Source organism: Gossypium arboreum, chromosome 4 (genome assembly GCF_025698485.1).
Source record: "Gossypium arboreum isolate Shixiya-1 chromosome 4, ASM2569848v2, whole genome shotgun sequence".
NCBI lineage: Eukaryota > Viridiplantae > Streptophyta > Magnoliopsida > Malvales > Malvaceae > Gossypium > Gossypium arboreum.
In genome coordinates, this window is record NC_069073.1 from 11,020,201 (window position 1) to 11,032,628 (window position 12,428).

Consider the following 12,428-nt stretch of genomic DNA (forward strand, 5'->3'; position numbering starts at 1 on the left):
GGATCAAACCAAAAATAATCGCGGAAAAGCCAAAATTATCGATTAGTCCCTGAAAATTCAACTTGTTTGGTGTTTTGACAAGTAAGTTCATATGGTAATTATTTATATAGATTGTTGTGTACTTGCTTTGTAACTATATGTGATTTGTTGTGAATTGGTTAAAAATGTGAGATTTGAACTAAATTGTAAAAAAAATGTTAATTTGTGTAATAGATACCCGTTTGAAATTAGTAAATGTTAGGATATGACTGGCTTGCTAATAGGGTTTTGTACACACTGGTAATATATTGGTTACAGATGTTATCGATATCCCATATTTGTTACAGACTCGAAGATACATATAACACAAGTTTAGCTCGAAAAAGTAACCTGATGTTGTTTTGAAGGTTTAGCCTAGACGGGTAACCTAACGAACATATATTTAGCTTGAATGAGCAACTGGTGTAACTAACATCTTGTGTATCCAAATCTGTTATTATGTTTCATCGAGTGATGCAATTCATATAAAATAAGAAATTGAAATGAGATATAATGATCTTGATGTTTATATATAGAAATGTTGAATTAAACTTGAATATTATATTGGACTAATGTCATGAACATATATGTGATTACATTATCTCTTGATTGAATGAGATTGCAAAATTGTTGTATAAAATGACACGAATAGGTATGATAAAGGATTGAGATGTTATACGTTTTGATTACATGTTAAAGCTCACCTTCTTGTTAAAGCTTTTTTTTAATGCCTATGAATTTACTAAGCATCCTATATGCTTACCTCATTTTTTTCCCTTTTCTTTTTAAATTGTTACCTTACGGAATGCATCAAGCCTGACCAACTCAAAGCTCACACTGTTCTATCATAGAAATAGTAGATGTTTGATAATTTTGAACTTAGGGTCGTGGAATGTATATATGTGTCTTGATATATACTTAAATGTATAAAAGTTTTGATGAGTTTAACATGGTAATGAATTTGGCATATGATAATTTTGAAGGATGTACATGGTGAGTGAATTGGTTAATACTTGACGTAGCAATGTTGGAACCTTTTGGTAAGTTAGAACATGAACCTATTTAGTTGGTATGTGAACTAGAAATGCATGATTTGGAAATGGTTGATACTTAGTTGAAATGGTATATCTTGTTGTTATACTTGAGATATGTACTAGTGAATGGTTCATTTGGTTCATGATTTATGTCATAAAAGTGTTGATGAATGAATTGTTTATGTACTGAAAGTGAAATGACATGTCTTGATAGATTTGGTATTAGTAAGGTCATTTATTTGAATATTTTGGTTGATATTCCCTAAGGGTATTGAAATGCATAAGTTTAATTGGTGAAATGTATTGAACATCTTGTTTTGAAGTTGATTATGGATGTTAAGCTTGTTTGGCATGTGTTTAGTGTGTTTTAATTTAAATGATTATGGTAATTGATGCATAAATTGATAGGTTTGGTCGGAGAGTACGAAATAAGTAGCAAATGGTTCATTTTTACTAAAAACAGGGGCCATGTCGTGGCCTTGGAATTTAGATGTCATAGTGTTGTCATTACAATGAGTGACATCGTGATGAGCTAGGACTTGTCATCGTGATGTGGCATACTAAGATGGCCACGTCGTGACAAGCACTAGATAAAGTCACAATGTCAATTCATAAATTGTAAAAACTTTACAATTTGGTCTTATTTCATACTTGGGTTGATTAAGAGATTTCGTAAGATCAATTAAGGTTCAAAATTGTTTGCTTAACCTGAAATAAATGTGATTGAAAATGAATTGCATGTGTAAATGATTATTTTGCTGTGAATTAGATGGTAGTTTCCCTGACAATGAATGTAGCATCCTGAAGCTCAGACTCGACAATCAGGTTGGGTGAGGGTTGTTACAACAACCCTATGTAAACAAACTAGGGTTTGTATTCCTCTCTTAAACATGAGGGGCTTTTGGGCCTCTCACATATTGAGTCCACTTACAAGTACTCCCTAGAATTTTAACCTAGTAATTATTAATTCGATCCAACCCAATATTTATTTTTCTATTTTCCAAAATAACATCTCCAATTAATTTAAATCAATTAATTTCCCAGTTAAATAATTTTCTCAATCCAATTCTAATTCCATTAAAATCATGATGACTTTACCGTAAAAGAATATATGAGAACATATATTTAACATTTCTACATTTAACGGATTCACTATGACCAAATGATTTATTTCCATTTCTGAACTTCATTTAATTCAAAAACCATAAATTCATTTCTAGTTGGAGAAAACCACATTCATTTCCAAATGTTTCCCATTTCTCCATTTTTACCATTTATCTTCATTTATGCTCATTTGATTCAACATGTGATTCATTTCTAGTTTCAACGAGCTAACGGAGGGACCAATTGGACATAAGTGATTTGGGCTCAAATGATTTATAATTAAGTTCCAACTTTTCATCTATTAATTATAAACTCATTTAGTCATGAAGTCATTCCACTATAGTATCATGTCTGAGCTCTCCCCAACGACATATCATTACAAAAGCAACTTGATCAGTGCTCGTCCAATGACCTTGTCATAAGTGTGTTACCCTCATAGGATATCCTTAATCTCTTTGGGATAAATCCATTCTCCTAATATGATCCTATTTTATCTCATGGTAACCATTACATCTTCCTTAAGAAAAAGTCAATTACTATCAAATAATAATCAAGTCATTCATCACAAAGACGAATAACCCGTGGCCACATTTAATTTTCATCAACCATGTAATGCCAACGAGTGGATATAATTTACCCATATCTCGAGCTATGAATTCCACTGTTGTGAATGACGTTACATACGGCATAATTCATATACCTAATGTACCAACTTTTGGTTCCTTATCTATTTGAACTCAGGCTTTTGCTTAAATCAAAGTATATGAGTCACACATACATAGTTTGTCATCCATTTAGGATTAAGGTATGCCACACTTTGAACTTTATAAGTGAATAAATCCATAAACAGATTTAGGATCTATTCATTTTGGGTCCAATCTGATGTATTGTTAGTCCAATCAATCATTTCTATGTCTCTATCTTCTAGGAGTCATCTGTTTTGATGCTCAAGACAAGGCATCTTTCCAATTGGACTTGATAGATAGCATATTAGCCTTTCAATCGGTTTGCTCATTTCTGATTAGACTAAAGACATGTTTAGGTTCGTCTACTAATATAAGTTGTCTTTTTATATTACGATCCAACCACATAATACCACTTAGTATTAGTTAAATGTTAAACAACACATGAACTAATATTTTCTTCTATTTTTCTTTACATGAAACAACCATGTGAGGATAGTATACACAGTGTATTAATGTAATTCATGAATAATTTTATTAACTAATTTGTTCAAAAAAATTACAAGTGTATATAGACGAAAATACTACACTTAAGGCACCAGATCCAACATATTATATGTCACTTATCACGTCAATGATTATACCCTTTAATTTTTTTCTTTTTATACTTTCATTCACTTTGGAGAATGCAATAAATCTAGTAGGACGAATTTTAAACTTCTTAATAGATTTTTTATTTAAAAGAATCAATATCACACAAAATTATGCTTGAGTAAGCAATCAATATATATTTAAATAAATAACATTTGGTAAGAAAACAATATGTACTCAAATATTAAGCAATTGATATCAATATATTTCTACCAAAACCCAAGTTTTTTAAATATTGAATAAGAAAAGAATATTACTATCGACATTTTTCTATAAACAATCAATTGAAAATAATATATTATGAAGGTTCATTAGTAAACCTTATGAACCCACTAATATTTAATAATATAACTTAATAATTTGATTTGACTTAAAACAAGTAAAAATAATAATCATAACTCAATTAAAAAAAGTTAACGCTCTTTACTAATCTAAAATTTGCCCGATACATGCAAGATCAAGATCTAAAATCAATGTTTAGGTCAAATCTGGTAGTAGTCGAATGGTAAAAGGCGTTGAGGGTTACTGGGGAACATGGGTTAGAAACTTGCTTTTGGTAATTTTATCTCTTTGGAGGCCATTGGTTTTATATAATACTAGACACAAAATATCAATGATAACTGTGTGGGTAGGTGGTTAAGGAAGAAGAATCTAGCCTTGAAGGCCTAGGTTTGAATCTTAGTTGGGTTTTGGTGAATTATTTTGTTCTAGAATTTTTGTTTAAGAAGAAAAAGGTTAGAAAATTTTGACACTTCCTCCATCCAATCCATCCATCCATCCAATATATATAATGGATTTCCATTATAGGACTACAAATAGGACTACAAGCGTCCATCCATCCAATCACACTAATATGTGGTGGTGTGCCACTCACATAATTGCAGTTGAATTTCCATATATATAAATTTGCGGTCTAGCCACTATAATTGCAGTATAAACTACCATATGACACTTCCTCCATCATATCATAACCTACCCTAATACATATGCAAAGTCATGTTAACATACATACATATCACATAGGTTGTATGTCATGCATGCATAGACAGATGTTATACAAAGTGTAACATAATACATAAATTATACAGATCATAGCATAACATATTACATAATCGAATTGGATAGCTTATCAAAACATGTAACGGCCTAAAAATGTTATATTTTGGTTTTGTGAAATGTGAAAAATCTGTATCTGCTTCCGTGGTTAAGTGTTCTGGATGTATGTGAGAGATCCTAAGTTCAATCTTTACTTGGGCAAATTTTGGTATTTTTCTGAAGTAAGTCTATTTCTTGAGCAGCGGGCTTATAACTAAGTATTTGTAATTTTATATCAGAATGGGCCTGCTAGTCTAGTGGTTAAGAGAGTGTTGATTTGCTAAGGGTTCTGTGTTCGAATCCCTGTGCGAGCAAGGGAGTTTCATTTTTGTTCAGCTCTGCATTGGTGTTTCAGTGCAGTCAAAATTCTGACTGGGGGGAGATTATGTAGTTAGTGGGGGAGAGTTTCAAGGGATCTGTAGCATCTTACCATATTTTTTTTTTCTCTTGAATTTGAATTATTTTTCTGTCTTTTGCGGAACGTCAAATCGGATCTTCCATAGTCTGTCAATTTTTCTCTTTTTGCTTCCCTATTCTTTCATCTCCCTAACAATTCGCTGCTTTCGGCTTTTGGATTAAGTATTTCGGTGGTAAGATTTCAATTGCTTTAAGAGAGGGTTTTTGTATAGTGCTGTTTTCAGTTGATATGTTGTTCTGTTGGGCTAATCTCTGGTTTCGGTAGCAACAAATTGCGAGGAATAATAACCTTATCTTGCGGAATCGTAATCATAAAATTCGAAGTGTAGGGGTAAGTGATGGTTTGTGAATTGAACTGTTGTCGGCTTCATGATTTAGATTAATCATGTATTAGGTTTGATCCTGAGCATTAATATGCTGATGTTTAGGTTTTGGAGGCTCGAGAATTGCTTTTGTATCAATTCGTTACCAGGTGTGTACCTGAAAACACAAAAAACGAGAATCAGCGAAAGCCAAAAAATGAAACTGTCGACGCCACACGAGCGTGTGGTCGCCTGTGTGGTAGGCCGTGTGGCAGTACACAGGCATGTGATCGATGAGCCAGGCCGTGCACGCAAGACACTGGCGCATAAAACGGCCGTATGATAGCTGGTAAGGCCGTGTACGATACACGGGCTCGACCTATTGAGCCGTGTGGGCCCATACGGGTGAACCAAATGGGCATGTAGAATATTGGGCCAGGCTGTGTGATCCACACGGCCAAGGCCAATTTGGATCGTGTGGGCCACACGGGTGTGTAGGCCCATACGAGCGTGTGGGCCCATACAGACTGGCCATATGGGCGTGTGAGCCCAATTTTTCTGAAATACTCTGAAAGGTTGCTCGAGTTGCCCAAGTCTACTAGACCTACTGTAGGGTCGGTGAGAGTTACTTAACCTCTGATTACGTGATCTGACTATGTATATATGTGCCTTAGCATGTACATCGATTTGTATATATATGATTTGTTAATTGCATATTTGCATGTCATGTATTGTATGCTGCATTGCATCAGGGTTGGGTTAATGTTTATGGAGGAAGTGTTCTGAAAGGCTCCTAAGCCTGATATCTGGCAGCACAGCTGCAATTAGCTGATTATGTGCCGCATTCGGTACAACATGGTGTATAGGGATGGGTGGGTCGATTTTATCCCCACATGGTGTGTAGGGTTGGACGAAGTTGGTGTGTAGAGGCTGGTAGGTAGGACTCTATTTAATTTGTTCTGATCTGCATACTGTATCTAAGATGGGTCAAGGGCCTAATATTTATATGTCTGATTCTGCATCTAAGTGGGCTAAGGCCCACACTGATTTCTGTAAGGGGCTCCGACCCAGACTGATTATGATTATGATCTGATGTATATCTGTATGCACGTTTTCTGTGGGGGATCACACACCGAGTTCCGAAAACTCACCCTTATTTTTCTGTTTAATCTGTGTAGGTAATCCTCAGACTTGATGGATAGGTGTAGCGGAGGACTCGAGGGTGGCCGCACGTAAATTTTTAGACTATTTTTCCGATTACATCTAGTTTTTATTGCTTATTTGGGGTTTGTGATGTAATTCTAGACTTGGACTGTTTGGTTTTAATTTGGGACTTTATACGGTTTTGTGATTATTTAAACTATAACTCATCAAAACACGGTTTCCCTAAAATTAAGGTTTTCATAAATATAAATGATTTTACCTAAAACTAATTGTTTGGGTTTCAAAAGCTTCCGCGTAAAAGAGATGTTTGAATCAAACCATTTAGAATTTGGTTTCCCGAATTGAGTAAAAGTTTAAAAAAAGAATGATTTGAAGGTCAATACATTTTTTAAAACACTCTCATGTGACTTCGCCAGATCCGATCATAATGTCCAGGCCGGGTTTGGGGTGTTACAAAACAGATAACAAAATACATATAATACACAAGCTTAACTCACGTACTTACTTATAGCAAATCATAACACATTATTATACTTGTCGGAACTTATTTAACATATCATAACACATTATTATACTTGTCAGAACTTATTTAACATACCTCCAACACTTACTTATGCTTGTTTACTAAAACTTACGTTTTTCTGGGCCTATATAATGCCCACAAACCTAATTTCTGAGTCCCGTAATTGGCTCTTAATTGGGCCTCAAAATTGGCCCAAAAGGCTCACATGGCCCAAAAGCTAGCCCATGTGGTCCACACAGTCAACCCACATGGTTTGCAAAATCTTACATGGTTGTGTGCCCACATGGCTAAGCTATACGGGCTGTATGATTTCACATGATCATGTGCCCCACACGGCCTATAAAATCACACACAACCAGGCACATGGCCTACTAAATATTCGTGTGGCACACACATATGGCCTGGCATATGGTCGTGGGGTCGTCGGGCAGTTTCAAAAATATCTCCTGTTTCATGAATTTCTCGAATTTCAAGTGATAACTCGGGTTAGAATCACACACTTGATGGTAATTCTGATAAGTGACTCAAAAAGTGCACTGTAATTCTACATACGATATTAAATCACATCAATAAATAACCATGTATCGATACCAAAACAAGTATTCAATACAAGACTAAAATGAACAACCATTAACTTCGACATTAGGCCACTTACCCTTGCAAATAACAGCATAGCCTATTGGCAAAATCTCTGTTCCACAACAATTACCTAAAAAATTCACAAAAACTTATCAAAACCCTTTCAATCTAAACACTCAACTCACCCACTTATCTTCTCACCAAAAGAGAACAATACCAAATCTTTACTAAACGAGTACTAACACTTATCCAGAATTGCATAGTGAATCGGCAGAGAATTGACAGCACAAATAGACTGAGAACTGTAAAGAAAACAAAAACGAATAAGAAAGTGACAACAAAGAATAGTGGTGATTAGCAAGAATGTGAGAAAAAAAATTTAAAAGAAAGAAATAGGGAAAAATTGAAAGAGAGGAAAAATGGAAAATGTAAAGACCATAGAAAAAGTGGATGGCTAAATTAGGGGAGAGGTTTTAGGATTTACTAACCCATTTTTTTAAAACTACCCACTAAATCCATTTATTAACTAATTCAGGTTTTCCCCAAAGTTTTAAAACAATTATCAAAAAGAAAATTCCCATTTCCATGCACAATAATTTAAACACAAGACCAAAAGGTAGGCTGACACCTTACCACTAAACTAGCAGGCTCATTCTATCATAACTTGCGTGGAAATAAGATTTAAGTCAAAAGACTAAGGATATGAAATTAAGCTAAAAATTAACAAAATTTCAAGGGAAGAGCTCAAACCCAAAACCTCACACACACCAACCATTGAACCGAAATAAATTATTTATTATAATTTTCACAATCAAAACTAAAAATCCAGACGTAACCACTTTGGGTTTCACTAATCCAATTTCTTCTAACCCGATTTTTGGGATGTGACAGTTATACATATATAATACGCTAATTGACATCCACAACTCCTTAGTGGCAACACTACGCCAATCTATCACAACACATACAATACTCAGGCGAGCACATTCTGCCAACCTGTACACATCTCCCACAAACCTGCATGGTTATCAAGGACCCATCCTTGCGCCAGCCTTGGACCCATATATCAGAAATCATAATCACATGTCAGTCATATTTATTTTCATTTCATATCTTTGTTAAGTCGAACATGTGTTCTCTCACAAGGTTCGCCCGTGATCTACCAGTCCAGTTTGCAATATAATTGCTCTACCAGAGGCATCACATATAAATTTCCTTTCCACAATTTTTACATATCATAAATTTCTGGTACTGGGCTCGTGCAACAAGGAGGGTATTTTTACAATGGCCATACTCACACACACACATCCAAACATAACACATCGACTCATTTACCGTAAGAGCAATTTACCACACATAACCCACATATCATGGAAGTTCCATAACTTAAAGGAAGTAAGAAAGAACTCACTAGCAACTTTAGAATATAATCTACTCTACTGGTCCTTTGGTTCGATCCCTTAGACCTTCACTAGCTTTTTGAGCTAAATAAGAAACAATTATAACCATCAGATCGTTTATCTAATTTAATCATGTACATCTAATGCAAAACGTAAATCTCTTCGACAACAACCTAAGGGCTTTCCAGAATTTACTGGCAAGCTAGTACTTAACAAGGGTGTTTTGGCTAGCTATTGGAAACCTTCCTTGTCTTCTCTAATGAAGTTATCTTAAAACTTTCCAAAGACTTAGAAAAGAATGCAAAGAAAAACAAAAATGAAACATGCCAGCTATCAGCACCCTTATATAGCATAAACAATAGGGACAAAACTTAGTACGAGGGTAAGAAAATCCTACTATGGCCCTTGAAACCCAAGAATAGACTTGCCTAAACATCTACCAAACTTAACTACAACCACTAATCAATTTAGTGAGTAGCAAAACGTTGCTTGTACTCTAAAACAAGTCAACTAAACAAGTCACTCCACTACATAAACACATCACATTGTCATCTATAGTATTGTAGTTCAATTCCAACTAGGTCTCAACTAAACTCTAATGATACCAACCTAAATATTATTTTCACGCTAAAACACGAAAAATAAGTTTATCAATCAACGAACTAATGAGTTCGCCCCAAATATTTGGGGTTGGCGGATTGTCAGACAAAAGAGTCTACCAAACCCTAGAGTTCGCCAAATGGCAAATTCCACAATGTGTTCCGCAAAAGGGTGTGCTATCGAATCGCTGCAATACGCCACCCAAATTTATAACATATAGTTCACCATTCTCACCCTTTTTCTACCCTGACTTATTAAACTATATGCCAAACAACATATCGATACGGTCTACGTCGAGCGGGTTGTTACATCTGAAGTCAGTTTCTTTCATACCTTTGAATTAAAATCTAATTCTTTTTTTGGATCCTCTTCCTCAAGTGAATTGGGCGAGTCTAGTTTAATGAGTTGGTGAGTTGGGGTAAGTTGAGGCTAATTGGGGTGTTGATGATCATGTCATATTGAAGAGGGTAAGGAGTCAATGTTGTAGAGAAGGAAAAAAAGAGAAGAAAATGACTACTCTGGAAGAATTTGTTGGTGAATTTATTTTACATTTTAAAAATATTTATTTTAATTTATTTTGAATTTTTAGAATTATGATCAAATTGAGACTATTATAAATTTTGAGGACTAATTTTTTAAATTATGACTAAAACAATATAATATATAAATTTTGAGGATTAAATTTGTTATTATATCAATTATTTAACTGTCACATCACCCTCCAATTAGACATTTAACGAATATGGAAAAAAAAACAATTTCGATTAGTTGGGTGACCAATTTAAAAAAAAATCATAGTTGGGCAATAAAAAAAGAAACAGGTCCATAGTTGAGTGACCTATGGTGTAGTTTACCTAACTAATTTTTTTAGAATTAGAATCAAATTAATAAAATATATAGATATTAGAAAATTAAATTTATTATTATGGCAATACTTATGTTTAACTTCCATTATTGGTTAAAAATTAAAACAAATTTCAAATATATTAGTAACCCACTTCAAATTTTTTATAATTGACTATTGATGTAGTTATAAAGATAACTAGTCACCATCAACATCAAGAACCTCATACTAGGAAGGTTTACCAAGGAATCATTCCATCATATAAAAACAAAGAGCCAAAATAAGAAAAGAAACGGACGGAAGAAAATCGGTAATCTATGATAGGCCCATTGTTTTTCACAACTCAAATTTCTTATAAAATACAGGACAATAAACAAGTGGGGGGCGGTGCATGTGGCTTACATGGTTTCTCAGGCTCATCAAAGGTTCGGATTAGAGCCACAAAACCAAGTGATTTTACTAAAACTGCAACTTTGCCACAATAATATCTGCAATAAATTTAAAAGTTCTACTATTATGTCAACTATATATGTATGATCGTAAAGGCTTGAAAACGAACCTTGATTCAATCTCCGCTGCCCTGGAATTGGTTGACGTTAAACCAGATAAGGATTCTTTGTTTCAGCCAGGTTGGGACAAATTAAGAAACAATGACTTGCAATTGTGAACATTGGATTATGAGGATATGACCTTCAAAGAACTCTCCAAATACATGAAAAAAACTTGAAAAAAGAAAGTTGCATCCAACACTTACGCCTTAATCCAATTAGTAGAGAAAATCAATGTAGAAAACAAGGTGGCAAAATCAATATCACGACCTGTGTTATTTGGACTTGAATATATGTCACTATGCCAGCAGGGGCGAAGCTAGAATAATTTTTTAGGGGTCCGAATGTAATTTTAATTTTTTATAGTCTATATCTTTATATTTTTTATAGAACTAAATCAAATTTTTATAATTTTAAAGGATTTAAAATATAATTTTACTTTTATTAATTTAAATTTTAGAAAAAATTGAAAAGCCTAAATAACAATTTTTCATTTTAGGGGGCAGGCCTGCCAACCCTTCTAGATTCCCCTATGTATGTTAGTTATGAATATATAGTAGGAAGTTCATATCCAAGTGTATAATAGATAAATGGATAAATTAATTCTTTTGTTAAAATTTTTATTCGTTACTACTCTTAAAAATTGTCCCTGTACCTTTACAGTAATGTTACACCTGCCAGAAGCCAGCTTCTAAACCAGATCCAACTAATTCCCCTGGTGGTATTGATGGTGCTCATGAAACTAGTCACTCCTACGGGGAGAGCTTGGTCTTTCCTGGAGGTATCCCAGCCACCATTAGTGGTAGCGGTGAAGACCCAGATATTCCTATTGGAAGATCCACAGACCAAGCAGAGGCCAAGTTCATGGATGACTTATGTTCATTAAAAATATGAGTCTGCAGCCATTCATTCGGATTATTCCTTCCAGATTATCACTTGATCGTCGTAATAACAAGATGCAAGGACTGATCCGAACTTCAGATGTGCCAAACCTCCCAAACAGGTCCTTTATGGAAATACCAATGATCTTAATGGTAGTATCGGATGAAGCAGTAGCCAACAATGGCAACATCATGGACGGTATCCTCATGGCCAGTCTCAATATTTTGTGCAGGCATCTTTGGAACTCCAATATGCAGCTCCTTATATCTTCAAAATTCGACAATCAAAACAGACCATATTCAAACACCCAAATCTTTTACAGTAACTCTCAACCATTTTGTTTTGTATGCAACAACATATAACATTGTGAGCAGTTCTACCAAATTAGAAATTGATAAGACTCTGATTATTCTTTTGTTTCTTGCATTTAGTTTCAACATAACAGCGCATTTGGATGCAGAAACAACCAATATTTTTCAAGTATTTCAAGTTGAAGATGCAACAAATGATACTCATCTTTAAAGGAATTATATCATAATCCCCAAAAAGGGAGAAGAAATAAATTTTCTAAAATTTGGCAGGGG

At 34.3% G+C, this 12,428-nt stretch overlaps 1 pseudogene; it reads right to left on the reverse strand.

Moving 5' to 3' along the window:
- Positions 1-7,815: 7,815 nt before the first annotated feature.
- On the reverse strand, positions 7,816-12,080 carry LOC128291560 (protein transport protein SEC13 homolog B-like; annotated as a pseudogene).
- Between the last annotated feature and the right edge of the window lie 348 nt (positions 12,081-12,428).